The 27,728-nt window shown below is 42.7% G+C and overlaps 1 pseudogene; it reads right to left on the bottom strand.

Annotated features, from left to right (window-relative positions):
* On the bottom strand, nucleotides 1-27,728 carry LOC115130456 (homeobox protein Mohawk-like; annotated as a pseudogene).

The raw sequence follows: 27,728 nt of genomic DNA, 5'->3' as shown, positions 1-27,728 counted from the left end.
TACAATTTCTTCAAGGGTTTATTCAATGTTTTGTGGAAGTAACCATAGTATCACGAAAGTAAATGTTACATAAAAGCGAAATCAGACAATAAAATGAGATATTATTCATTTGGTCATTGGATAACAATCCAGTCTCTATCAAAAAATTTGAACTCATATAACTTAACAATAAAAAACGGACTATTGTCACCAGCTTCTTTTTTTTCTTTACAATCCTTAATAATTTATAGATTTTCAAAAATATGACAAAAGTAAATTGCTCTCCGTTTGTCAGTTGTTGTTTTGAAAGCATGAGTTTGTGCACAGGAAAGGAAAATATCGATCACACTGAACCGAAACTTTGGGGTACAGTTAAACACTGCGTATACTGAACATTAGGAAAACCTTCCTAAAATTGAGTTGCACCCCCCAGACGAGGTGTTCTTAATGTTTTGTACACTCAGCGAAGTTGCTGAGTGACTACAGGTATAACAATGGCTGTTCTGTTCTGTGCTTTAGAAGCCTTAGTTTCTCTGGCAACTGTGTTCCGTATGAAGGGGGTTGTATTCCGTATGGAATGGGCTGCATTCCCTGTGAGGTGTGAGGGTTGTGCCCCAGCTAAACATATGGATGGATTATTAACACACTGAGCGAGGGAAAAGGTTACCCTACAGCGCCTCTTACAGGATCAGGTGTATAAAAAGTCTCCCGCATGAGAATATAGTGCCTGGGGATTGGCTAGTGTGATTCCTTAATTTATTACGCTGCTACCATAGGCACCCTAACAAAAATAAGTGTGTATATGTGTGTCTGTGCGTAGTTTAACAAGATATGTATAATAAACACATTGTTTTTCCCCCTAAACTCAATCCCATAAATTCTCAGTGACGGCTTTTCCTCTTGTTTCTTTCTAGTGGAGAACAGAGAGCTAAGTGCAGCTTATAACGGTTTGCACATTCAAGATTAAGAGTTGTTTCTAAAAGTAACTTTGTGCAGCTTTTCTCAATCACCCCTTGATCACAAGCACAGTCTAGGTTGTCAAACAAAGGGCCCAAACAGCAGAGAGAATAAAGAAGTGTACATTTTTGACACATAAACAGTACCTTGAAGATATACATACAATTAGTGAGTCGGCAGAAAATGACCGACTACAGTTACTCAAACAGTCCAACTTGGTTTCTCTCGGTTGCGTACTTGGCATCGGGGTTGCTACAATGTAAATAACCTATGCACTGTACATACTTTAGAAGTATTTCAGGAAGATTCTTTCCATTCGGTCAAAAAAACAACACTTAATGCGGTATGGCTAGGTAAAACTTTGATAGAAACAGAACAACCTCTGCGATAAACAAACTCACAATAACAAATACTTGAACACGTGTCGCTTTGCCTTCTGAGATAATACTGAGGGGAAAAAATTAGGTCAAACAGTAAGTCTCTCTCGTTCTCTCTCTCTCTTCTTGTAAACAGCAATTTGAATGTGATTCTAAACAGCTGAGGAGGAGTGTAGGATCAAACGGCCTGGTGAGCTAGTCTTTTTTTCCACTGTTGAAGTACCTTGTTCTGAACGGAAACATGTGAGAAGAGAAGGCAGCGACACTGTAGTTCATATAATACAACACTGATAACAGAAACAAAAGCATCCCTTTTAGTTCATGCCACTCTTCGTTTCAACAGCACTTTGCCGACCAAACCTTCGACCAGGTGTGTGTGTGCGTGTTACTGTGTGCGCCTGCCTGCGTGTGTATGTGCACGTGAGCGTGCCTGTATGATGGTGCTAGTTCAACATTTGCTTGGGCTTTCCAGGCTAAAGCCTTGATAAGAATACTTCCACGTTGGAAAAGAAAATCCCTGTGGAAAATATGATGGTGGTGGTGACTATCAACAGAACAGTGGATCTGCTGCTATCCTATCGATTCTAACCTTCATGTCAGTGTTAGTGTGTTTTGCTGCACTGGAGTGAACTTTATATATATTCACAATTATTGTTGGCAGGTCTGTTGTATTCTGTCTGAGACATAACAGTGTTCAATTTACAGTCATAATGAGGACTCAGACAAAACATACACAATGCCATCAGGGAGATGTGGCTTAACATGGTGTGTGTCTTGATAAATTAGATCAGTTCAGATGTTATTTAACAGCTGTGCCTCGATGATGAGCTAAATTCATCCAAGTTCTAAGGCACATATCAGGGAGAAAGGGACCGCTTCAGAAGAAGCTTATATGACCATATATTTCTACTTCACTCACCTAGCCACTTCAAATAGTCCTTTATGTTCCCAGAGACACTCTGTCTGTACATTATTTACCACACAGGGTGTGTTGCTCTGCTTCCAAAAGGCACTTTGGCAAAAGTACAATACAAATTTCGGAGTATAAAAAAGCGAATAAGTTAACATTACAAAAGTGTCTCGTTGAGAACAGAATAATGCAGTTAAAGATGATCATATCAACACTTGTCTAATGCATGTACTGCAGGTTTTAAAAAATAAAATAAAAACACATTGACCGACACACAAAATAGGTTGTCTTAAGTTCTGTTGCATTTATACTGACTTAAACCAAACAGAACCAAAGAAGAGAGTACTTGTTACTTGTTTCGTTTTTTTTGACTGACTCTTCAGAGTGAGTTTTCAGAGGGAATGTTGGTGTTGCATAGAGAGTGGAAGGGAAGATAAGTTGGAGGCAGACGACTCTGGTGATAGGCGCTAGTACTTCTGCACCAGAGGCACTTTGACAGTCTTTACTTCTGATATATGAGAGGACTTCTGGATGATGCAGCTCGTCGTCCCTGATGCATTGCTGTCCTTTCCCTGCGCCAGGTTAGTCAAGGCCATGGCTGCGTTGATCTCTTTCCAGTACGTCTCGTCTTTGCCCCGTACCTTCTCCTTCAGAACGCCACCCCTGAACACAACACACAGAGAGACAACGAACGCAGAGTTTAGAGGAGAGGACACTAAATAACACCGAGAGAGAACACAGATTTAGAGGAGGGAAAACCTTACACAGCATGCAGGAGAGAGACAGAGAACGCAGTCAGAAGAAGGAGAACATTGCACAGAGAGAGAGAGAGAGAGAGAGAGAGAGAGCAGAGAAAGAACACAGAGTGTCTGTGTCTACCTGTATGCTGTCCTCGAACTGCATTTTCTCTCACAACACACACAGAGAACGTCACAGAGTTAGAAGATGGGAAACTACACACAATGCAGAAGAGAGCACGCAGAGTTGGATGAGAAAGAGGTGAACAATACACACACACAGAGAAGAGAGGCAGAACAAACACAGAGTTGGAGGAGGGGGAGTTCTACAAGTAGTTAATAATCATAGAGAGAGAAAAAAAACATGCAGAAGGTATCTGTAAAATACACTCACTTGTCACATTTACTTGATCCATGATCCATGGTTTCTGGAATCACAACAGTAAAATATTAAGGATTTTCTTGAGGGCTGGTGAGGTGGTGTGTGTGCGTGGTGTGTGTGTGTGTGTGTGTGTGTGAGTGTGTGTGTGTGTGTGTGTGTGTGTGTGTGTGTGTGTGTGTGTGTGTGTGTGTGTGTGTGTGTGTGTGTGTGTGATGCAGTAACATGTGTTTCCGCTCTTGATTCAGATGTCAAAACAAATAGTGGCCATGTAATAATGGACATATCTAAAAAACTAAAAAGGCACTGTAACAATCATATTTTGACATAAATCACACCTGCACTTTCTGATATTTATGACTCCTAAACTGTATACACTAATACTTTCCTTTGAAAATAAATGAGACTGAGAATATATGATTGTGTTGTCAGAGAGAGAGAGAGAGAGAGAGAGAGAAATAGAGATACGTATCTTCATATGCTTTACCAACACACACATACTCAAATAGTAGCCGTTTATAGCTCATATGAAAAACATTAGTCAGGAATAAAACAATGAAGTCAGTCAATCGGTCTGTTCACAACCAAGCCCATCTATTGTTCTGTGTTCTCACTGTGTGATTACCAGACAGACCTTAAGGTAGAAGGACTGTTATGATGGTGTGTGTGATTCTGTGTGTGTGTTTGTGTGCGTGCTTGCGTCCGTGCATGTGTGAGCGTATGTGTGTGAGTGTATGTCTGTATGTGTGTGTGCTTGTGTGTGTTGGGTAATGGTGGCACAGTCGCAGCAGGCCTCATGTACTCTCACTAGCTGCCAAGCTGTAGAGAGCTTCGAGAGGGGGTAGGAAGTAGGGTGGGAGGGTGGCGTGGTGGTGTGAGGGGGCAGTGTTTGGGTCCAGGGCTAGCCTCTGCCTAGCGGCGAGTTCTAGCCAGTGATGATGATGACACTGGCTTGGGACCCTCCAAGCCCATTAAAAGAGACCAGAGCATCTGGATTTCCTGCTCATGAAGCCTTCAGGCAAACACTTTGAATTAACAAAACACATGGCTAAGGCCAATGAGCTGCTTTTAAGGAGGGAGGGTGTGATGGGAGAGAGATGAAACTAAGAGGGAACCCGTGAATGTCTGTGCTAAAGTTAACACTACCACAAAGCTTCAGGTCTGTCAGATTTGCTGTGGAGTATTGTGCCTTTCTCTGAAGAATTTGTACAGTAATACCCAGCATTCTTTGCTTAGATAATCAGCTGTCCTGTGTTTGAGTTGAGCATTGAGTCTAGACCAGGCGACTGATTTGGGTGAGGCTCTATCTCTCTTTCTTTTTCTTCCATTTATCTCTCTCTCTCTCTCTCTCCCCCTCTTTCTCTCTCATGTGGACGCCAGCTGCTTTCATTTACGATGATTGCCCTCCCAGATCGCCCCATAGACTCAGAGACACGGAGGAGAGACAGACGCTCGCCTCGCACCGCATTTCCCCTTAAAGAAAATGTTTGTAACAAGTATGAGTCCCTTTAACAAGCAAACACTTGTACCGCCAACACCGCAAGTCATTTTAATCGTTTTGTTACACTAATGAAAATCCCCATCGCACATTTGCACTGGAATTTGTTCCCACACATCTAAATAGCAGGGAAGGAGGGTCGGGTGGGGACAGAGTTGTTAGTTACAGTCATTTCTCCTACACAACTGTGGAGCTGGAAAACCATGTCCTCACTTCCTCCTGCAAGGGTCCCAGAACCCCTCCGACACCGGAGAATGGACAGACGGATTTCACCACTGCGCACCGCCGCCTTTCACCTCACCCGTTCATTTTTCCAAAGACCTAAATCCGGAGTCCAGACCGGGAATACAGACTCCTGCAGGGCCAAACAGCAAAACACCTAATCATTCCAAACGCCTTTCTCTCCTCGCTGGCTGCTTGTTTTCCCGAAAACGTTCACATGTGCCGTGACCCGCGTTGACCTGCAAAACCCCAGGCTGATACGAGGCTGATTATGACATTTCCTGTTGTTTCCTGTTCCTCTCAGTAATAGTTTAACTCCACAGAGAGAGATGGTCTTTAGGGGGATAAAGTCAACTCACCTTGTTTGAGATTCTAAGAGAGAGAGGGGAGGAAGGACAGAGAGAGAGAGAGAGGAAAAAGTTGTGAGGCGATTACAAAGAGAACAAACTGCAGCTTGGGTTTCAACTCTTTAGAACATTCCTGAATACTCGTCTGGCCACATCTCTCTCTCTCTCTCCTTCTTTTCCATTTTCTTTTGGTTCTTATCTCTCGCTTCATCCCTTGAGTCTCTCCCCTCTCTTTTACTCTCTCTTACACTCTTTCCTTCTCTCTTTATCAGTCTCACCAGTTCTTTCTCTCTCTCTCTCTCTCTCTCTCTCTCTCTCTCTCTCTCTCTCTCTCACACTCTTCCTCTGACTGGAGTGACGTACAGTATCTCTCTCTCTCTCTCTCTCTCTCTCTCTCTCTCTCTCTCTCTCTCTCTCTCTCTCTCTCTCTCTCTCTCACTCTTCCTCTGACTGGAGTGACGTACAGTAACACACTGTGTTTAAGGTGCTTCAGATTGACCGTTCACAGGCAGTCCAGCCAAAACAAATGCAATTATGTTTCTCCCTTTGCTTTCGCGAGGAAAAACTATATCTGTTATATGTCAAGAACAAGCATTTCTTCCACAGCTTCACAGGCCATTTAAAAACCTTGAAATTAGTACAATGTGTTTTCTTCTTCACCCTCCTGTCCCTTTCCAGCTTTGCTCTCTGACTTCTGATTGAATTGACCTAATTTTTTACTTTATCTCTACAATATTAGGTGAAAACCCTTCTACTTTGTTAGACTGCTGTAATACTTCACAGGAATTTGCAGGGGTCTACTCATACATTAGTAATCAGTGGAAATGACAAATGACCCAATGGAATACGATCATTTTATGGTAAGAAAAGTGGAGGTGCCAAAACATGTTTGCTTCCCCTATTTTGATAGGGAGCAAGCACTCTATTTTCTCTACGGCTCAGGTGCCAATGGTTTAGTCTATTCCAGCATATTTCAAGGACATGTATCTATCTATCTAGTCTCCCTGACTAATACCAGTACTAGAGACAGGATTGGGACTGATTTAAAATATGCTCCATTCAATCATTCATTCTGTATAATCGCAGCTATGTAATTACATCCCAATTACATTGTTTTAATGTGCTGTAAGTTGTTATGTTGTAATGTTCCTACATGGATATATTAGCACAATGTTTACTATGGTGTCAGGATTGGTTGCTAATGACGACAAGCCATACAGCAATACCCTACAAGGGATTATGGCATTGCTGCAAGACACCTTTTTGCATCTTTTTGCCAATTGTGCGTCGCCCCACGGACCTCCCGGTCGCGGCCGGTTACGACAGAGCCCGGGCGCGTACCCAGAGTCTCTGGTGGCACAGCTGGCGCTGCAGTACAGCTCCCTTAACCACTGCGCCACCCGGAAGGCCCGTCAAATACTTTTCTATCGGATCAATTGCAACAGGCAAGCTCAATGAAGCACAGATTAAAAATAGACATTTCAAGTATTATTTGGACCCAGATCTGGTCTGCAGAACTCTCTCTGAGGCTGAAAAGGGTTCCAGTCCAGTGTGTTTCAGAGCAGGGCAGCCAGTGTCCAGATGCCATTGAATCCCCTCAAAGTCCCATAAAAGCCGTGTTTGTGTGACGCCTCCTGCAGGTTAGGAGCAGAGCAGAGTGGAGCAGAGGGTGGGGCCACAAGCGTGGTTTACCCAGAATCCCCGACTCAGACCCAGGCCAGAGCCCAGCAGGGCCACCGCCTCCGGGAAGGGAACGACGGATGGAGAGCTGAGCTGGAAATGGATCATCTCAAGCTAAAACTCCATTTCCAACTTCCTTTGCCTAAAACATCTAAAACTCTGATTTTTTTTTTAAACAATGACTGTGCCAAACAAACTATAAATTGTCAATAAACCATAGCAGGACCTTTTATTATTTTTCTGTTCTTTTGGGGGGGTTTCTCCTTCTTTGCTACTGAACTGAAAGTCAAGCAGTTAACTTTGCTGTTGCCTTTCTGTTATACTGACAGCAGGATTTCATAGACTTTTTTTAAAAGATCGGCGAGGGGAAAGAAGTTTGATGGCTTCTGGCGTGGAGGTGAAAGTCCAAAAAGATTTGTTCACTTAACATCACTGCGGGTAATAGAGGAGAGTGAATACAGCGGAAAATGTAGAAACAAAACATTGGAGCAAAAACAATCAACAACAAACTGACAAATGAGAGTGGGAATAAATTCCACCTGCTTAGAGAGGATGGGTATGCTTTATCACAACCAGCTGGTGCTGTTGTTAGCGACACACAACAATAAACACACCACACCAGCCTCTGGTGCACAAACCAAACCAAAGGCTGCGCTAGATTAGTGATCAGTGAGCTCAGCCTATTACCCGCGCAGCTCCTGAAAGCCAGACAAAAGAGAATATATATACATCACAGATGGGGCCGGACGCAATCACAGACACCCCACTGATAGACCAGAGGTCAACCGACCAATGGAGAGCTGGACAGCACTGTGATCATCCAATCATGCGTCTCCGCTATCTGGAGAAGGTCAATCAGTATGTTATGACTCAGGAGTTACAGTATTAGATTCTGTCTCAAATAGCACCTTATTCCCTACATAGTGCACTACTTTTGACCAAAGCCCTATGGGCCATGGTGAAAAGCAGTGCACTATATATGAAATAGGGTGCTATTTAAGAAGCATCCTAAGAGATGAGTAATCCTGAGTGCTGTCATCTCTAACAGAGAGGAAGCCGTTCAGTCCGCAACCAAGCTTTCAGCACAACTTACTGGAAAAGAGACATTATGGGCCAAGTTAACTCTGTTAACTTAAAAAAACAAAAACAAAAACAATAACGGGCCATACTGGCGAACATTAGAAAAAGTATTTCTCTGCCTCAAAATTCAATTAAAATCACTGATAAAGGGGTTAGGGCTCTATTTAATCTGTATCGCTGAAGCGCTACAGATTACGCGATAGGAATTTAAAGATAATTTCCCATTGAGCCGACATATGCAGCATTTACAGTGAATCACAGGAGGTTTGTGGCACCTTAATTGGGGACAACGGGCTCGTGGTAATGACTGGAGTGGAATTGGTGGAATGGTGTAAAATACATCAAACACTTGGTTTACAGGTGTTTGATGCCATTACATTGGCTCCTTTCCGGCCATTATTATGAGCCTCTCTCCCCTCAGCAGCCTCCTGTGCAGTGAATGCATGTTTTATGGTGATTGGGATATACATGGGGGCAGTATCTACAGTGCATTCGGAAAGTATTCAGACCTCTTGGCTTTTTCCACATTTTGTTACGTTACAGCTTTATTCTAAAATTGATGAACTCGTTTTTTCCCCACATCAATCTACACACAATACACACAATGACAAAGCAATGACAATGACAAAGCAAAAAACGTTTTTTATAAATGTTTGCAAATGTATTAAAAAAAACTTCACAAATATCACATTTACATAAGTATTCAGACCCTTTATTCAGTACTTTGTTGAGTCTCGAGTCTTCTTGGGCATGACGCTACAAGCTTGGCACACCCGTATTTGGGGAGTTTCTCCTATTCTTCTCTGCAGATCCACTCAAGCTCTGTTAGGTTGGATGTGGAGCGTCGCTGCACATCTACTTTCAGGTCTCTTCAGAGCTGTTAGATCGTGTACAACACCGGGCTCTGCCTGGGCCACTCAAGGACATTCAGAGACTTGTCCCGAAGCAACTCCTCCGTTGCCTTGGCTGTGTGCTTAGGGTCGTTTTCCTGTTGGAAGGTGAACCTTCACCTCAGTCTGAGGTCCTGAGCACTCTGGGGCAGGTTTTCATCAAGGAGCTCTCTGTACTTTACTCCGTTCATCTTTCCCTCAATCCTGACTAGTCTCCCAGTCCCTGCCACTGAAAAATATCCCCACAGCATGATGCTGCCACCTCCATGGTTCACAGTAGGGATGGTGCCTCCAAATGTGAAGCTTGGCATTCAGGCCAAAGAGTTTAATCTTCATTTCATCAAACCAGAGAATCTTGTTTCTCATGGTCTGAGAGTCCTTCAGGTGCCTTTTGGCAAATTCCAAGTGGGCTGTCATATGCCTTTACTGAGAAGTGTCTTCCGTCTGGCCACTTTACCATAAAGGCCTGTCAGAGTGACCATCGGATTCGTGGTCACCTCCCTGACCAAGGCCCCTCTCCCCCGATTGCTCAGTTTGGCTGGGTGGCCAGCTCTAGGAAGTGTCTTGGTGGTTCCAAACTTCTTCCATTTAAGAATGATGGAGGCCACTGTGTTCTTGTGGACCTACTATGCAGCAGAAATGTTTTGGTACCCTTCCCCTCGACACAATCCTATCTCAGAGCTCTACAGTAATTCCTTCAACCTCATGGCTTGGTTTTTGATCTGACATGCACTGTCAACTGTGGGACCTTATATAGACAGGTGTGTGCTTTTCCAAATCATGTCCAATCAATTGAATTTATCATAGGTGGAGTCCAATCAAGTTGTAGAAACATCTCAAGGATCTCATTGGAAACAGGATGCACCTGGGCTCGATATCAAGTCTCAAACCGAAGGGTCTGAATACTTATGTAAATGATCGTTATGATGCATCGTGTGTAGATTGATGAGGAAATGTTCTTATTTAGAATGACGCTGTAAAATAACAAAATGTGGAAAAGGTCAAGGGGTCGGAATACTTTCCGAATGCACTGTATGAAGATATTTGAATGGGGAATGGGGAAACATTTTTCATGGTGGGAAATTCATCAACAAATATGAGGATACAGAAGACCTGCAAAGAACATTTGTTCATGAAGCCAAAGATTCGCCTCTTCCTCCCTGTGAAATGCGTACTTAACAGGCCAACAGCACATTATGATCATCAAATCAACTAGATCACATGCATTTGACTGACTTGTCACATACTGTAACTCTCAGGGTAGAGCGCCTAGCCCCTCACATCAGATAATAATTTATGAAGTTCTTTATTCAGTCATGATTGTTGAAAAATACATTAAAAACCCTATATGGACCCTATATTTATTCTCAAACAAATAAACAAACCAAGGAGAGAAAAGAGTGAGGCAGAGAGACATATTGTAACTAGACTGTCACTAGTGACATGATGAAGAGCTTGGTTTTGTCCTCTTATTTTCCCGGGGTGGTTTTAAATGATCTGCACTTTTTCATAATGTCAAGGGGTGTCTGTGAATGAAGTTAGGGATGCCTTGGCACTTCTCTTGCCCCAGGACTGCCAACCCATCCCTGGGCCCTCCCTCCACCCTCTACCTTCTCTCTTGGGCAGCCACTCCGAGGCTGGGGCTCCATGGGCCCACACTGGCACATTACTGGCCGTCTAGGGGCCAAAGCCAAAATATAAGCCAGTCACACTCACACATAGAGACACAAAGACAGAGAATTTATGGAAAATGTGCTTTCGATGCTTCCCTGCCTTGCTTACAATGACATGGCTTTGAGTTCATAACTTTTACATTGAAAAAAAGAAGTTCACAAAACCAGTGAGTGAGTAAACGCAAAATAGGCATAAAAAGATATGGTATTCTATTACATTGCCAATTTGCATGAACTTTTATATTCCAGTCAAGTACAGTACGTGAATCCAAACTAGCAGGCGATATTACAGAGTATTAGCATTCAAACCAGTCCAGAACATTTCACCTTTCTAGGGATGCGTACCAAAAGGCACCCTATTCTCTACATAGTGCACTATAGGGAATAGGTTGCCATTTGGGATGGACACTAGGTTTCAGGTTTTCAGTCTGTAAATCTATCATGGCTTTGACTTGGTTGAGCGCTGCAGCACGTTGCTGAGTTGGATAATCCTCTAGTAAGTCGTAACTTTGCGGCCACAGAGGAGCCATTGTACTGGGAGTAATAGGCTGCATCCCAAATGACACCCTATTTCCTTTGTAGTGCACTATTTTTGACCAGGGCTCTAGTCAAAAGTAGGTAACCATATATGGAATAGGGTGCCATTTGGGACACAGAACGGATTCAGGTCAGCAGTCACTGTATTCCTGCTAGAAATATTACATTATTGTTCTCTTTCTGGTAAGAACCCCAGATATTACTGTAGCTAGTAATGACCTAGTAATAGTAATAACATCCAGGCTATGTTATAATAGATATTAACAATCCCAGATGCATAACATATTAACCATGCACACTATATATAACTTTTAAAATGGCTTAGTCTTTCCTTTTTCCTATTCCTGCAACTTCTTCTACTACGTGGAGGCAGATGACACGGACCATGACATTCCCAGACCACAATGCATCAGTCAGTGATAGGGGGAAAAGATAACAATCCCCCCAAAAATTCACACTTTGTTTTTGGAGATGAAAACATAACAGTGTTTGGTGTGTTTAAACATGGCTGAGTTTCAGAGAGTCTGTATGTTTACGAGTGGCAGCAAACACTAGCTAATCAGAGTCACAGCCAAATGAGTGGGCTGGAGGAGAGCAATTCCTTGTTAATTAACTAAGGCTCATCTCTTTTTGTGTGTGTGTGAGTGAGTGAGTGAGTGAGTGAGTGAGTGAGTGAGTGAGTGAGTGAGTGAGTGAGAGAGAGAGAGAGAGAGAGAGAGAGAGAGAGAGAGAGAGAGAGAGAGAGAGAGAGAGAGAGACGTCGACCACCACCGCACATCAACATCCCTGAGGAAGATCTGAACCTCAGCAGAGATCAGCGTGACAGGGATTCATACATGTCTGTTTGCTGCAGATGGTTGGCACGGAAACGGTCATCACGACAGCGAGCTCTGCTCCTCCTGCGGTTAGAGATTAAGGAGAGTTGGACTCCAATCGGAGCCTTGTCTGAAATCTGTGGATCAGTACGTGCATACTTCAAACACTGACCTAAAGACCAGAGAGGTGTATGGTTCACTGGGGAAGTATTAATATGGTAACGATATCACCCGATGACGTAGACCGAGTGGTCGAAGTGAGATTCAGAAAAGGCCCCATTCTTAAACTATTCAACAGATACTTTATCACGATCCTCTGTTTGAATGAACAGACGCAAAAAAACACGCTGCTCTGAATCTGAACCAGAGCTAAAAGCTATTTCTGCTCCCAGCCTTTCTCAACAAACCCTGGTCCTCTGAGACAAATGGAAGTTGTTTGCAGTACACAAAATGCACTAAAGAAATGATGTACACCAAACTCTTTTGTAAACACAATTTGCTCAGGATTTTTAAGTGTTTTCTTGGACAAAAAAATCTGAAGTTGGAAGTTCCAACTTGGAACCCATATGATATGTTTGTGCTGCAGTCGTAACATCATATGTCACAATTCCCTGTGTGTGTGTGTGTGTGTGTGTGTGTGTGTGTGTGTGTGTGTGTGTGTGTGTGTGTGTGTGTGTGTGTGTGTGTGTGTGTGTGTGTGTGTGTGTGTGTGTGTGTGTGTGAGGGTCTTGACTCCTGGTCTTGACTCCTTGACTTCTACTATCTCATTAAGCCATTCTCTCCCTTCACAGCCATCCCATGGGAACACTATTGTGGGCAATTGTTTTAGACATGAGGCTGTTTGTTTTATTTTTATGAAACCAATTTGTGATTCTGGACGCTACTCAAACTTTGACGCTGACGACTAGCTTTTGATCAATGCCTCTGTCATTAATCTCCCACTTCTGACATCTATGTTAGGAGTTTCACTATACACAGGGCCTAGGCCTATGTTTGTCACACTTAATTTCTCTATGAAACCGATTGTTCTGAATGAACTAGGCTTGTTCTGTACTACTCCGTTTCTGTTCTGTTCGCATCACACCCAATTTCTGTCTGGTAGGTGGTGGACAACATTTATCTTATAAATATAAAACCAGCCCAACCGAACTCAGCCCTCCTTTTCTTTCCATGTACCTATCCACCCACTAGCACACTTCATACTCTGTACCACAACATCAAGCCAAGATCAAGTTCGAATCAAGCCAGGATCCCACTTCTGTTTGCCACCATAAGCAGTTACCCACCACACCCAAAAAGACACAATGGGGTTGCAATACATTAGATATTCTACTCTACTCCACTCTATTCCACTCTCCTCTTTTGTGGGAAATACCTGATTTACTTCACATCCTAACCATTATGAATGTTTTACTAACGATGGCTTTTGTCGTTCTGTTGAAAAGTCTTCATTCTACCAGACACATGGACACACACACTCATTCATTCCAGCCTTTCAACAAAATATACTGGCGAAGAGAAAGAGAGGACGGCTGGTGTACGCCACGCTCTCTCTGTCTTTTACTAATCACAGCCGCAACGCTCACTTTCTTCTCCCGACAGCCCCCTCCACTCTCTTGAGAAATATCTGGCCCCCCTCTAAAAGTCAAGATCTTTCTCACAGACACACACAAACATGCAGGAACGTGCACACACACAGACACCACACACACTGGACTTTAGTGAGTCTTGGCTGATGGGTTGTTCTCTTGGAACAGCCTCTGTCCTGCTCCCTCCCTCCATCCTCTCCCCCCTTCTCCCTCTCCTCCTTTATTATTATGAAAGGGTGGAAAGAGGAATCTGTGGCCAGTCCTCCCGTCCCTGCCTGGCTAGTTGGATTCCTAAGATGAGCCACTGCAAGAGGAATCCGCATCCATCAATGTCACAAAGGCTGTGTTTACACATGCAAACTAATTCTGATCTTTTGCCCAATTATTGGCAAAAGAGATGATCTGATTGGTCAAAAGACCAATTAGTGGTAAAAAAAAAAATCTGAATTGGGCTGTCTGTGTAAACGCAGCCACAGAGGCTTATTGTCATCATACAGAGCCAGTAAAGTATTGTCCTCTCAGCTCCCTGTGGCCGCCTAACAACTAGCTTCACTAAATTACACATCACTCAACGAACGCTACTGTCTGAGACATTTCTCTTTTCTAAAATCAGACGTTTTCCACTTTCCACCCATTCAACGGAATTGTACTGCTGCTTTATAAATTAGGACAGTACTCAGTTTCTTTCATAAACGTCCTGAGAGTAGTAGGTTGCGTTTACACAGGCAGCCCAATTATGATCTTTTTCAACTTATTGGTCTTTTGACCAATCAGATCAGCTCTTTCTACAATAGTTGGGCAAAATATCAGAATTGGGCTGCCAGTGTCAACGCAGCCATGGAGGAGTCATTGATCATGGGGATACATATCCAGCTGCATATAGTATTCTATAGCTTATTAGACTAGACGAAAAGGAGACCAGCTCCACTGATAATGATGACTGTGTTCAAGATGTTGCCTTTTTTTTCCCACCTGTATGGGACGGCAGGCTGACACTCTCGCTATGTCATCGCTCCAAGGCACCTACCGAGTCAGCCTGGCAGCTACGAGGCTACTGAACATTTCCATTCAGGTAGATAGGATTTTTAAGTGCTTTTTAAACAGCTTTTTAGACTACAATTCTCTAGGATTCAATAACCGTCTGGCACTTGCTGTGACCTAATTCAACAGACCCTTATGAGTCTCAGAGGCCCTGTCAAACACTACTGTTTTCATTGAACATATTTCAGACTCAACTATGTGTTAAATGTTGCCTCCCTGCATTCGTAAAAAGTCACTTTGAGACCAATGTATTTTACAAATAATTTTACAGGTGGTCTTCAATCATAACGTGATGGTTGTCCCTGAATGTCAGTCAACGAATGGCCCTGTCTGTCTGAGAAAATGGCTGAATGGAAAAAAGTGTGTTCTTCTCGAAATTACTGAGACGTTTTGGGCCTATGGAATATCACAAACACATCAACCACATTTATCACTATTTAGTAGAAATATAAACCATGCTGTCATGGTACTAAACTACAAACAATAATAGATTTTAAATGAAATTACACAATTAGGGAAATAGACAATAATTGATAATTTTCTTCTTCTTGATTGATCTACTTATCCAATCTCAACAGAACCTATAAAATATTTTTGGGGAAACTTGGCTGAACAAACCAACTGTTTAGTACATTTTTAAAAAGAGCACCATTAACTTAATATGAAATTCTAGCAAAAGAAATCACAAATTAAGGGCGCTATTCAATCCACTAAAGCAGGAACGTTGCCTTTAAATTTAAAAAATGCTATAAAGCTGAACTTCTGCGATGTGGATTGAATAAAGCCCTAAGTCATGTATTGATGATATATCAGTTGTGCTTACTTATACAGTACATTACACTACGCAGAACAGAACCTGAGAAAATGTACCACTGTCAAACCTCTGAGAAACCTCTGCCAAAGATCTTTCCCCTTTCGCAGAAATGAAGATAATTATTTGGCGTGTAATGATCTATATCATATCGGACGGGGCAAAATCTGGTAGTGAGCAAGAAGAAAAACATTCAGTGAGATTCCTGCCATTTAATATGCCATTAAAGGGTAATTTGGCATGAAACCACTGGCATGTGCATTGGACTTCTACTGTTCCTTGTTTTCAATGAAATTCCCAACAGGATATTTCAGAGATATGTTTTCTTTACGTCAAGCAAAAAAAAGGCTTTTGGTTTTCCCACTGAGTGCAGGGACAGAGAAAGCTTTCATCCCAAATGGCACCCTGTTTCCTATGTAGTGCACTACTTTGACCAGAGCCCATAGGGAAAAGGATGTAAGGAATAGCGTGCCATTTGGACGCATAGAGTAAATCTACACTCACCATCTCCTGCCACGTCTGACTGCTCTCTGAAGTCAGAGATAACACCCACGGCAGACATCCACCAATTGTCCCATTAATGGACATTTAACCAATGGGCTCTGATCAGCGGGCACGACACATTGGCTTAAGCGAATCAGAAGTGAGGCAAAGGTAGGGGCTCATAACGAATGTGCCAGTGCCAAGAACTCTGAGAGCTCAGTCTCTCAATCTCCTACAGCCCCTCAATCTCCTACAGCCCAGGCATGCAGGCACGCACGAACACACTCACCCACACACACATGCACACGCTCAGACACACACACACCTCCAGTCCGGGAAGCTCAGCTCAAGCCTGAAATTTCAGACACTCTATAATTGTCAAAAGGCTCAGGAATTATTTCACTACTAAAATATCTGGAATGTTAAGTCAGGAGAAAAAAACTCCAGAGGAAATGATGCAAATTGGAGCTTAACCATTCTCTCTCTATCTCTCTAATTCTTTCTTTCTTTCTTACTCTCGCTCTCTCTAACGCTCCTTCTCTCTCCCTCTAACTCTCTCCCTTCCTCTATTTCACTCTCTCTTACTCTGTCTGAGCCTCTCACTCTTTCCCGCTCTTTCTCTGACAACAAGATCAGATGTAGAATCATAGAATTAAACTTTAATTTAATTTGTTTTCTTTTTTGCTGAGTTTTGATGATGAGGGGCTAGCAGGTGTTCATGTGAACTTTCTTGTGAGCTCAAGCCTCAGATAACTTTCCGTGCATCGGGATTCAAGCTCCCTTCTTTTCTCGCATGTAACCGTTCCCAATAATGCCTGGCTGGCCAGCCCAGAAACCCAAGAGAGAGAAGTCACAGCCAAGACATTAGAATTACCATGGAGATAAAATAGTTACTTTCTATTAAAACATTATGTGGGCCAGGTAAATAATTCCTTATATATTTTTCTTATTAAATCGAGTCCTTTTCTGAAGCCTAAGCTAAGCCTCTCCCTCTCTCTCCCTCTCTCTCTCTCTTTTGCTCTCTCTCTCTCTCTCTCTTTTCCTCTCTCTGTCTCTCTCTCTTTTGCTCTCTCTCTTTCTCTCTTTTGCTCTCTCTGTCTCTCTCTCTCTCTTTCTCTCTTTTGCTCTCTCTGTCTCTCTTTACCTTTTTCTCTCTCTCACTCTCTCTCACTTCCTCTCTTTCTCCGTCTCTCTCTTTCTCTATCCATCTCTCTGTCCCTCTTTCTTTCTCTCTCTCTCTCTCTCTCTCTCTCGCTCTCTGTATTTCTCTCTGTCTGTGTCTGGCTGGTGACTGCCGTGCTCAGCAGGTGTCTCAGTGAGAGAAATAGAGTTTTTCGGGTCAGGGAGTTTTAAGGATTTGATGGAGGATAGTAACAGTCGTGATCGCTGGAGAGATTCATTGGACTGCCTCCCCTATCCGGTTAAACATCACTTCAAATTCAAATCAAATTGTATTGTCACATGCGCCGAATACATGCGCCGTGAAATGCTTACTTACAAGCCCTTAACCAACAATGCAGTTTTAAGAAAATAAAGTTAATAAAATATTTACTAAATAAACTAAAGTTTAAAAAATTGTCCGGGTGGCCATTTGATTAATTGTTCAGCAGTCTTATGGTTTGGGGTAGAAGCTGTTAAGGAGCCTTTCGGACCTAGACTTGGCGCTCCGTTACAGCTTGCCGTGCGGTAGCAGAGAGAACAGTCTATGACTGGAGTCTTTGACATTTTTTGGGGCCTTCCTCTGACACCGACCTGAATGGCTTGGCCCCAGAGATCTACACATTTAGCCATATGATCAAGTTTGAATCAAAATTGGATAATATCCCTCAACCTACCCCATCCCAATCCCACTCTTCCACCTCAATCTGAATTCCCTATAGGCACTTTTTAATAAACAGAGTCCCAGTTGTTCTAGAACTGAAGAGGAACTGTAAGAACTTCATGCAGCACTAGTAGGTCTGATTGGTAACAGCACCTGGAACCTGTGGGTGAAACATCATGAAACCATGAAGCCTTTATAAGACACAGCACATACAGCCGTTCTGATATCCAAGGCCAGCCCACAGGCACTAAAACCAGAGGTTAAGGGACACTGCACTGTGAGAAATTCATATGCCAAGTGGAAAACTCACATGCACACTCTTTGTTTCATGTGCCTCGCTCAAATATATCCATTGTTTTGTATTACTTTAGCTTTGGTTTTTGTTTTATTTGCACTGAGCCCCTGCTCCGCCTTGGGGAAAGCTGCACGCTCACAGACGCTGGCTCACACACGCTGGCACACACACACACACACACACACACACACACACACACACACACACACACACACACAAGTTTCCCTCCCATGTCTGCCCTGTTCTCTCTCTTTCAGTAAGGCCTCATGGCAGGATCAAAGACATGCTAAACAGTAGTCAGAATGTGAGTAAGTTACACATGTTCTTATTGTGTCTCTAGTGTTAAACCGTAAACCCCAGACCTAAGACAGGGAGAGACCAGGGTCTCTCTGTTGGTATGAACGGAACACACAGAGAGATTTATATTAGACTTGGCCAGGTCCCAAATGGAAAAAGTAGTGCGTTAAATTGGGAATAGGATGCCATTTGGGACACAGATTTAATCTAATAATAGACTAATTTAAGGCTCCGGCCAGGCTATCCTTTAAGGCTCCGGCCAGGCTACCTAGGAGGTCCATTTCAGTAGCCACAAGTATCATATTAACTTTCACACATCTGAAATTAAAGGAGAGTGTGAGAACAGGGAGTACAGAGAACCAGAACCAGGCTGTTGAAACTGGACAACAGGGAGTGGAACAGCAGTGGAACATCGTCACAGCGCCCAAGAATGCCTTCCTCACAACGAATGGGCCAGATGGGGCTGAGGACCGGGAATTAAAACAAAATGTGCAGATGGGGACAGAAAGAGAAAAAAGAGAAGAGAGAAGCAGCAGGCGGCTAAATCTTGAGGAAAGAATGTGAGAAGGAATGTAAGGACTCTTACCAGCTCGATAAACAAAGTTTGCCTCGGTTTCTGAGGATGACGGGGAGAGGAGATCATCGTCGTACTCATTGGAGCTGAAGGATCCTGAGTGGTTCCTCTTCCTGGCATCCATGACGGCGTTGGCTACCATCACGTGTCGCAGCGAATCGTTGAGGTAACGGTGGAGCAAGCTACTCTTGTACTTGGGAGGCGGAGTCACATAGTCCTCGGCCAATGAGGCAGCGGCGGCAGCCCGGAGCCCCACCCCCATCATGGCTGCGCCCTCTTTCTTGATGACGCTCTGGTACATGGGCTTGCTAAACTCAACGCCACTCGTCTGCATCCGCTGAGTGTTGTCCCCATCTACAACACCAGGGGGCGCCACCAGGAAGGAAACAGACAAAGTAGAGAGAGAAAGAAAGAAAGATCTGACATTTACTTCCTCTGTCTGTATGCCCTCCAGTTTGCAGGACTTCAAACAACTACAGTAAAGAAAGACCTCAGCTATCAGCTTAAGACCAAGGCATCTACACCTGCATTGCTTGCTGTTTGGGGTTTTAGGCTGGGTTTCTGTACAGCACTTTGAGATATCAGCTGATGTACGAAGGGCTATATAAATACATTTGATTTGATTTGATTACCAAACCATAACGGTTGGTAGCCCATTTCCTCTCTATAAAAAGCACATTGCTGTTACTCTTTGCAGAAATAAATCCTTTCCAGGGAGCTCTTTGCGGCTGAGATTGAATTAAAATATTGGCCCCCTCTGATGAAAGAAAATACAGAGGATAAAACACGTTGCTGAAAAACAGTAACCCTCTCGGGATGAGGGAAATCAAGAGAGCTCCACTCTAGATAGTGTCAGTGCCAAGACTGTAATTGGGTAATTTCGGCAGGTCTGAGTTTTGATTCAGTTTGGGCCAAATTATAATTATAGCTTTTACATATCAGAACCACATGGACAAATTTGCTTTCCTTCCCCCTGCTTTCTGAAGTAGATATTTGAGGCGTATATCGAGGCATACATTGCACATCCGAGAGTGAGGTTGAAATCCTCAGGCGACATGTAAAACAAGCTAGCCAAAGGTTCCTTTTTTAAGCCTTTGACATTGCTCTTTCATGCCTTTCCTCAAGTCGGACATAAACCTGAGCTACATGTGACCTTTAGATTCCCCCGGTCTGACCCCTGACCTCTTCCTGTTGAGGCATTGCCACGGCAACCTCGCCGACACTGAGGTGAAATATCTAACAGCGAGACCTTGACAGTTAGACTGAATAGATACAGGGTCATTGGGATCATGGTCTACTCGGTCACATAACTAACTCTCTATAAGATCACAGTGGGGGATCTGATAGAGTGGCTTGGCCAGCAGTATATGGATCATGGCAGGGAGAAGAGCTGATAAAAAGTTCAGAACTGTATTATGACAAGAGAAGTAAGTCTCTGGGCACTGGAGAACACCATGCAAAATGAAGACTGTGCAAACTATAGACATTCCACCCTGCCCACATTTGTGTGCCTCTCCTCCTCAACAAACCTAATTAGGGATTAAGAGACTGAGTGACACCACAGTATAGGGCACGGGTGTTTTTCTGTGTCACCCGGAAAGAGCTGAGAGAGAGAGAGAAAGAGAGAAATACACAGCTGACAGAGCCTCTCATTTCCAATTGCAGGCTGGGATCTGAAGGGGAATCTAGTCCTCAGCCCTGCTAGCCCAGTAGGGTGTCTTAATGACAGCGTGTCACAGCCTCTGAACCTCAGCTTCTGTCTACCAGGACATACAGGGTGCGTCCCACATAGAACCCCATTCCCTATATAGTGCACTACTTGTGACCAGAGCCCATAGGGGTTTTTGTCAAAAGTAGTGCACTATATAGGGAGTAGGTTGCCATTTAGGACACAACCACAGACAGGCCATTTATAACACCAGCACATGGCCATGCATAAATGGATCCTTACTTTGGAGCTGGAGCTGTCGTATACGAGGCATATGGGAGGAGGAAGATGCTTGTGTTTGGCTGACCTCATTTTCTGAGCTAGAGATATGATTTGAAGGATTCGATGAATGATGTTATGAGGTGTTATGAGCTGATACTTAGGCAGTGATGGGTGGTTACCTTTTGAAACATATGTAATGTATGAGGTGTAATGTGATAGATTGGCCCTGGCAGTGAGGGTTATCTTTATTAGATTAGACATATGATGCTATAATATGATGGGTTGGCAGTGAGGGAAGGGTTGGGGCTTACCTTCTGAGCAGGTGTCATCGCTGCTGACACTCAGCCTCTCTGCGTTGCCTTGGACGTATTTGTTGTAGAGTTTGATGCGCAGGGCCCAGCTCAGGTCTGGCTGTCTCACTGTGTTCTTCAGCCTCCTTCTGGCGTTGGCAAACCAGTTAGAGACCTGAGAGACGGGGGGGAGAGAGAGAGAGAGAGAGAGAGAGAGAGAGAGAGAGAGAGAGAGAGAGAGAGATAAAGTGAGAAAAAGACAGAGGAGAAAGAGAGGCAGAAGAAGGAGAGTTAGAGAATCGATACAGAGACAGAGAGATTGAGAGGGCAGAGAAACAAAGACAGAGAGCAAGGTACAAGGAGAGTCAGAGAGAGAGAAGAAAATGGGGAGAAATGGGTAAAGAAAAAGTAAAGAAAAAGTAAATAGAAATCAATATTATTGTTTGGATCCAAAACACCCCCACATCCATGACATTACACAGACTATCCTTTAGGGAAACGTCTGCTGCGCCTCCCTCCATCCGGCCTGCCTTACCCTGGGCATGAGAGAGACGGAGAGAGAGTCAGGTTGCCGTATGGCAGACCCTGATACCAATAACACTGCTGAACCAGAGTCGCCGAGACATCCCAGACACACTGAGGAAATGGGTCGGAGCAGCGATAAAACACTGTAGCATTCATCTAGTCTAGTCATCTATCGTCCTCTAGTCTATATCAAAGGCTTTCAAAATCCCATTCACAAAGGTTTAACACCCCCAAATGCTTGACAGGACCAGCGAATGTAACGTTACATTAACTTATTTCCAACCCAATGTACCCAGTCCTATGTGCTTATTCTGGATTCTGGACACTCTCCTTCTAATATTTGTTTTTTTCAAGCACCCGTCTAATGCAATGAAATGATACCCAACCCTGCCTTCTCCATTTCACAAGAACCAGAGCCCATAAGATGTTATACTAGAATATTTGTTCATGCTCAATAGACTTCAAGCAATTTATGAAAGGGTTGGGCTGGACATATATTAGAGTACTTATTTTTGGACCTTTCCTGTGTTTCAGTATCACGTTTCTCATTAACGAAGAGAGTCCCACGTCCCTTTGTCTCTAGCTGAGGGCATGTTACACTAGGGGCCTTAGCTGAGACGTCTACATGTGGCTTGGAGAAGGCTGAGAAAGACAGAGAGCACTTAGAGGTCTGAGGCAATTTGCTTATCAGCCTGTAGGAAAATATGTTATTAAGACTGAGACTGCGAGAGGATGGATGGGTGTCACGCCTGGTCTACATCCAAAATAGCACCCTATTCTCCTATATAGTGCACTACTATTAACGAAGGCCCATAGGGCTCTGGTCAAAAGTAGTGCACTATGTAGGGAATAGGATGCCATTTGGGACTCACCCCTGATCACAATGACGGGTTACCACCACAGATATCAAACACAGTGTGATGATAATACACAGTGTTATGACACCACAGGGTTCATCACCTTGTTTCACAGACAGACAGACAGACAGACAGACAGACAGACAGACAGACAGACAGACAGACAGACAGACAGACAGACAGACAGACAGACAGACAGACAACATGAACATAACATGGCATTGCACCCCCGTATAGGGTGTGTGGGGGTGTGTGGGCCTGAGTGTGTGTGTTCCATGTAAAGCATTCTTCTCCCCAAAACAAACAGCTTCATTAGGACCCAAAGGAAAAACAGATGAGGCGACCGAAGCAGGAACGGGGAAATAGCCATGAAAGCCTTAGATCCCTCCCTCCCTCTATCATTTATGACCTTGTGTTGAGTGCAGATGACACAGCAACATGCAGATGTAGGATCTTAATTTGATCACTCTTTGTTGCTGAGGAAATGTAATTTTGTAGTGTATTCAAAGTTTTAAAATGTTTCTTAATTTCACTTTAAAATGTCAGACTTGATTTGCCCTTATGAAAAATGCATCAACCCCTACAAATAATGTCCATGAATTATAATCCACGTAATAATTTGCATTTCCTGTTGCTGCAGGATTATTTTACCATTATAGCAAACTGTCTCAAATTAAGATCCTAGGTCTTTACAAGCCCCATGTCAGACAAAACATACCATAGGGAGGAGCTCAGTTGTTGCGTTCTGTTGCTGCTCTCTCTATCTCACTCTATCTCTCTCTCTCTCTCTCTCTCTCTCTCTCTTTCTCTGGTGTTTGTCACTTTATGATGGAAACATAGTAATCTACAGGAACGCTATGCTCTATGACTCACAACACTAAAAGGTCACATAAGTGCAAACGGCCTATTTGCAAAGACAAGTAGGCTATAACGAGGCTATATTTTCAAACAAGTATAAACAAGCTTTAACAAGAGATATGAACAAGGAAAATATTGTTCATAATGAAAATCATAAGGTATAAAGATGGAATAAAGATGGATTATTCATAGAGACAAAATGTAGGCTACACTAGAATGAATTGTTATTAGGCCTTTTCACTATGATAATTACTACTAATGATTTATCCATATACTGTTCTATTTTCATTTCAATACAATATCATATCAACAACAATCAAATTACGTTGTGGTTAAACTGCTGTTCCAATTGAACTGTCCTGAAATCTTGAAATATTTCAAACAAGAGAAAAACCCACCTGGACCAAAGTCATTTGAGAGCCAAGGGCTAGCAGGATTTTCTCCGTTTTAGTCGGGTACGGATTGTCCCTGTGTTTGTAGAGCCACTGCTTCAGGGGCCGCGCCATGTCCTGAAGGGCCTGACGCTTGTGTCGCACCTTCCCGCTGTTCTGACGGCCCCTGCACAAGGGAGAGCGCGAGAGAGAGAGAGAGCAACAAGTGCGTCAGTCACTGCTCTAGAGAAAATAGGCCTAAATAATTGAATTGAGGCCCTTGTCAATAAACATTTTCGTTATGAAACAAATTTATTAAGAAAAATCTATATATTATTGACGTTTAATTTATGCGGAATAGTGGCACATACTTTTCTGATTTTGTTTTCATAACGTAGTTGTCAAGGTCGCAGACTGTAGGCCTATAAGAAATTGACATGATGAAACAATAGTGAATTTATAGAAAATATTAAAACATTGCTGTTAAGATTTTTTTTTGTAACACGGGGAAATGATTTTTGCTATTTCTCTTCGTAGGCTACAACGTATTTTCCCTTTATAGAAGTTGTTGGCAAAAACTTGATCAGTGATGCACAACTTTTACACTCAAGAGTAGACTAATTCGGTAATATTGTAACGACCCTGGGTTTATACTCGCGGATATCAATTACATTTAGCCTAGGGTTTAATTCACTGTGCATACATTAATTATACCTGAGGTAGGCTATATTAGTTCTAATATAGGCCAAAATACCATTTGGCTAATCAATTAAAGATAGCCTCTCATTAAAACGTATTTTGGAAAAACAACGATAAAGGAATAGGCTATAATTACCAACATATCAATTTCATATAATTAGACCTACATCTTAATGCATTTTTGGGTGGGGAAAAACAAGTGACGTGATCTTAGATTGAATTCGTGGATGAGTGGTACTTTATAAATAGTAGAGAGAATATTGTTGTTTATTTACACACGACCTAAAGTGGATATTCCGTCCATGTTGTAGTCTTACTTCATGAAGAAAGGCTATCCAGAGTCATAACACGTTAAATGGCCGTTGGAGAGTGTGTCATTTTCTCACCAAAGTGTGCTATATTTAAGCTGGCGCAGAGAAGCGTTTTATTGGTTGTCTGTTTTCTTTGCGGTGCTTCTCCTCCCGCAAAGCACGAAAACGTCGCAATTAAAACAAATAATAGCATTCCATTTTACACCCATGGTAGCAGCTAGACGTGTCTCAAGTATGGCTACGTTTTGCGTGGTGCTGTCTGTGTAAGTGCTATCTTTCAACCAAGTGCAAAATAAGCTACTTCCAAATCGAGCAATAGCCTACGTATTTTGGTAACGAAACATTCTCAGACTTTGATAATTAAAGGGACTCCAAATGGGAGAAATGTTTTCTTGATACTTCTAATCTGCTGCCTATGATTTTTAAACCTGTAGATGTCACTATGGCCCTGCGATATTCCTGCGTTATCTTCCGTCTCCGAAGCTCCGTTGCAGATGTAACATATTTTCTACTAACTTCAAGTCTGCCTGAAATTCATGTTCTACAAATACTTTCCTTCTAATGTAGATATGTATGTTAAAGGACATTTTACTCCCCTGTAGTGAATTTTGGCGACACACACCTCGTATCTAAATGAATATTCTTCATTAGTAATGATATTCCTCGCGAAGCGGCACCTCACCGCATTGTGTTATCTATCCCTCCGTCTCTCAGACGTAGCTCAATAACTCCGGCTCTGACGGAGACCGTCCGTGTGTGGGGCGTTTGCTTAAATTGACTAGTGATTCACCCAGCATCACGTTTGATTCGATGCTGGTGCCTATCCAAACATAGAAGGGACTACTGTACTCGTCTGTAAATACATTGCGTCTTGAGTGTAAACAGCCCATGACTGGAGTCAATCAGAGGAATTGTGACTCTCTGAGTACTGATTAGATGAAAATAACGCATGACATTAATCCCTTTTTACTCTCGCTCCCTCCCAAATAAAAATGCCATGATTGACTACACCACACATTGAGTTGAAGGGCACATTCATATATTGGAAACAGGCAAAGAGTGTTTTATACACGCTACTGAACACAGGTGGCCTAGATATTAATCTGTATATTATCTGTGAATATCAACACTAAAATACAAACCAGGTTGTAATAGTAAATAGTCATTTCCTGCAATTTCCCTAAAACGATGAGATTATATTGCATTGATGGGAAAATGAAATATGCATGTACAACCTAATGTGGTTCATATTTTGCTAAGATGTGCTATGATTTCATTTTAGATAACCTTTTGTCTGAATGTATCATTTAAATGACTGTTTAGAACATATCCAAAAACAGTATTAGATAACATTGCTTTCGAAAAGCCTACCTCTTGCATTATAAATACGTAATTGCACATCAAGCACACTTGGTTACCTGGGGTCACCATCATAAAAAAAACACGAATCTGCACAATTCAAACTTGCACCATCGACTTCTTACACCTTTCACACAGTGTGTATCAATCCTTATTCAGTTGCGCCACCAGAAAGGTTCCCTTACCCAAATATGACTTTACAATGCAAACCGAAGTGCATTCATTAAAACATCTAAACACTGTTGCAAGTTTTGTTGTCTGCTTTGTTTATGAGAAGTTTGAATGAGTGACATACCTCCTGTGTCTGATGCCGTTGTCTTTGATAACTTGATGATTGCTTGATAGCAGGTCTGGATGAAGGTCCGGATGCTGTCCATCTATTACCTCTAAATAATTGATGCTGCTCCTCTCGACCTCCTTCGCCTTCTCATCGAAGAGGACCTGGTTACTCAATTTGTTAAACACAATAGTATTCATCTTTGGTTCGGTATTCCTCTGTTATCTCTGCTTCGTAAAATTATATTTCTCAAATATTGTTGCACTTCACTTCTTATTGAAGCTGCTGCCCCAGTGTCCCGGTGAGTCCCCTGTGAAGCAAGTGGAATATTGATTCAAAATTCATGCAGCTGGGGTTATCAGATTCAGATTGGTATCATTTACTAAAGTTGGATATATGGTTTTGAATCTATGGATAATATGATGATGCGCAAAAAATCAAAGTGCATTATATTGTATCCTAATTCATGGTAGATCAATTTACGCAATAAGCGAAAGCCTGAATGAAACCACAGAGACAGTAGTGTTCTTGACTATACTCAAAGACCATCCATCTCAATAAAACACATCCCTCTCTGCACTGCTGTGCGGTGCCATGAATCCATTAAGCATTCCTGTGAGCGATATTTTCATATTTTACTCACTAAAATATATTCACTAGGCTACAAAATGACTAAAATGTCAAAAGAACCTCACCATACATACAGAGAATGTCAATACATTGAGAAAAAATACGGTCCATCAGATGTGCTAAATGGGTCCACAGCCGCACGGGCTCATTCGTAATGTCATTCCATCGCCTTTCCCCCCTTGATTTTAGAGATACAATGCATTCCACACCACCACATGTTGCCATGAAATCTCTCTCTATCGTCGTCAGACATTTCAGAGGTGCATTTGAGCTGACACACAAAATAGTTCAGCTATACATTTGAGATTGCTTTTGTTTGATTTTAAACCGTCAAGGTTTATGATTTACAGTTAGAGTAGCCTACTATCATACCGATAAATATTTCTGGCTTAACATGAGCATGACTCCAGTCACGGGAGGGATATACCGTGCCATCACAATGGAACAATGTTCCCAGATATATCCCATTCCGGGGATAAGGTAACGCGCTTTCAAGTTGAGGTAGACGTTTTTCCATTGTAGTCACACATAAGAAACCCCATCAGACGGTGTCTCGTTCTCAGTTACCTGTACCGCAGCCCGCCTGCGTCTTGTGTAGTGTGAAGTAATCCTGCTTCCAGTTGTCCAT

The sequence above is a fragment of the Oncorhynchus nerka genome, linkage group LG6, assembly GCF_034236695.1.
Source record: "Oncorhynchus nerka isolate Pitt River linkage group LG6, Oner_Uvic_2.0, whole genome shotgun sequence".
Taxonomy (NCBI): domain Eukaryota; kingdom Metazoa; phylum Chordata; class Actinopteri; order Salmoniformes; family Salmonidae; genus Oncorhynchus; species Oncorhynchus nerka.
The sequence above is the reverse complement of the archived record's forward strand: the minus strand, read 5'-3'. Positions and strand labels throughout refer to the sequence as shown.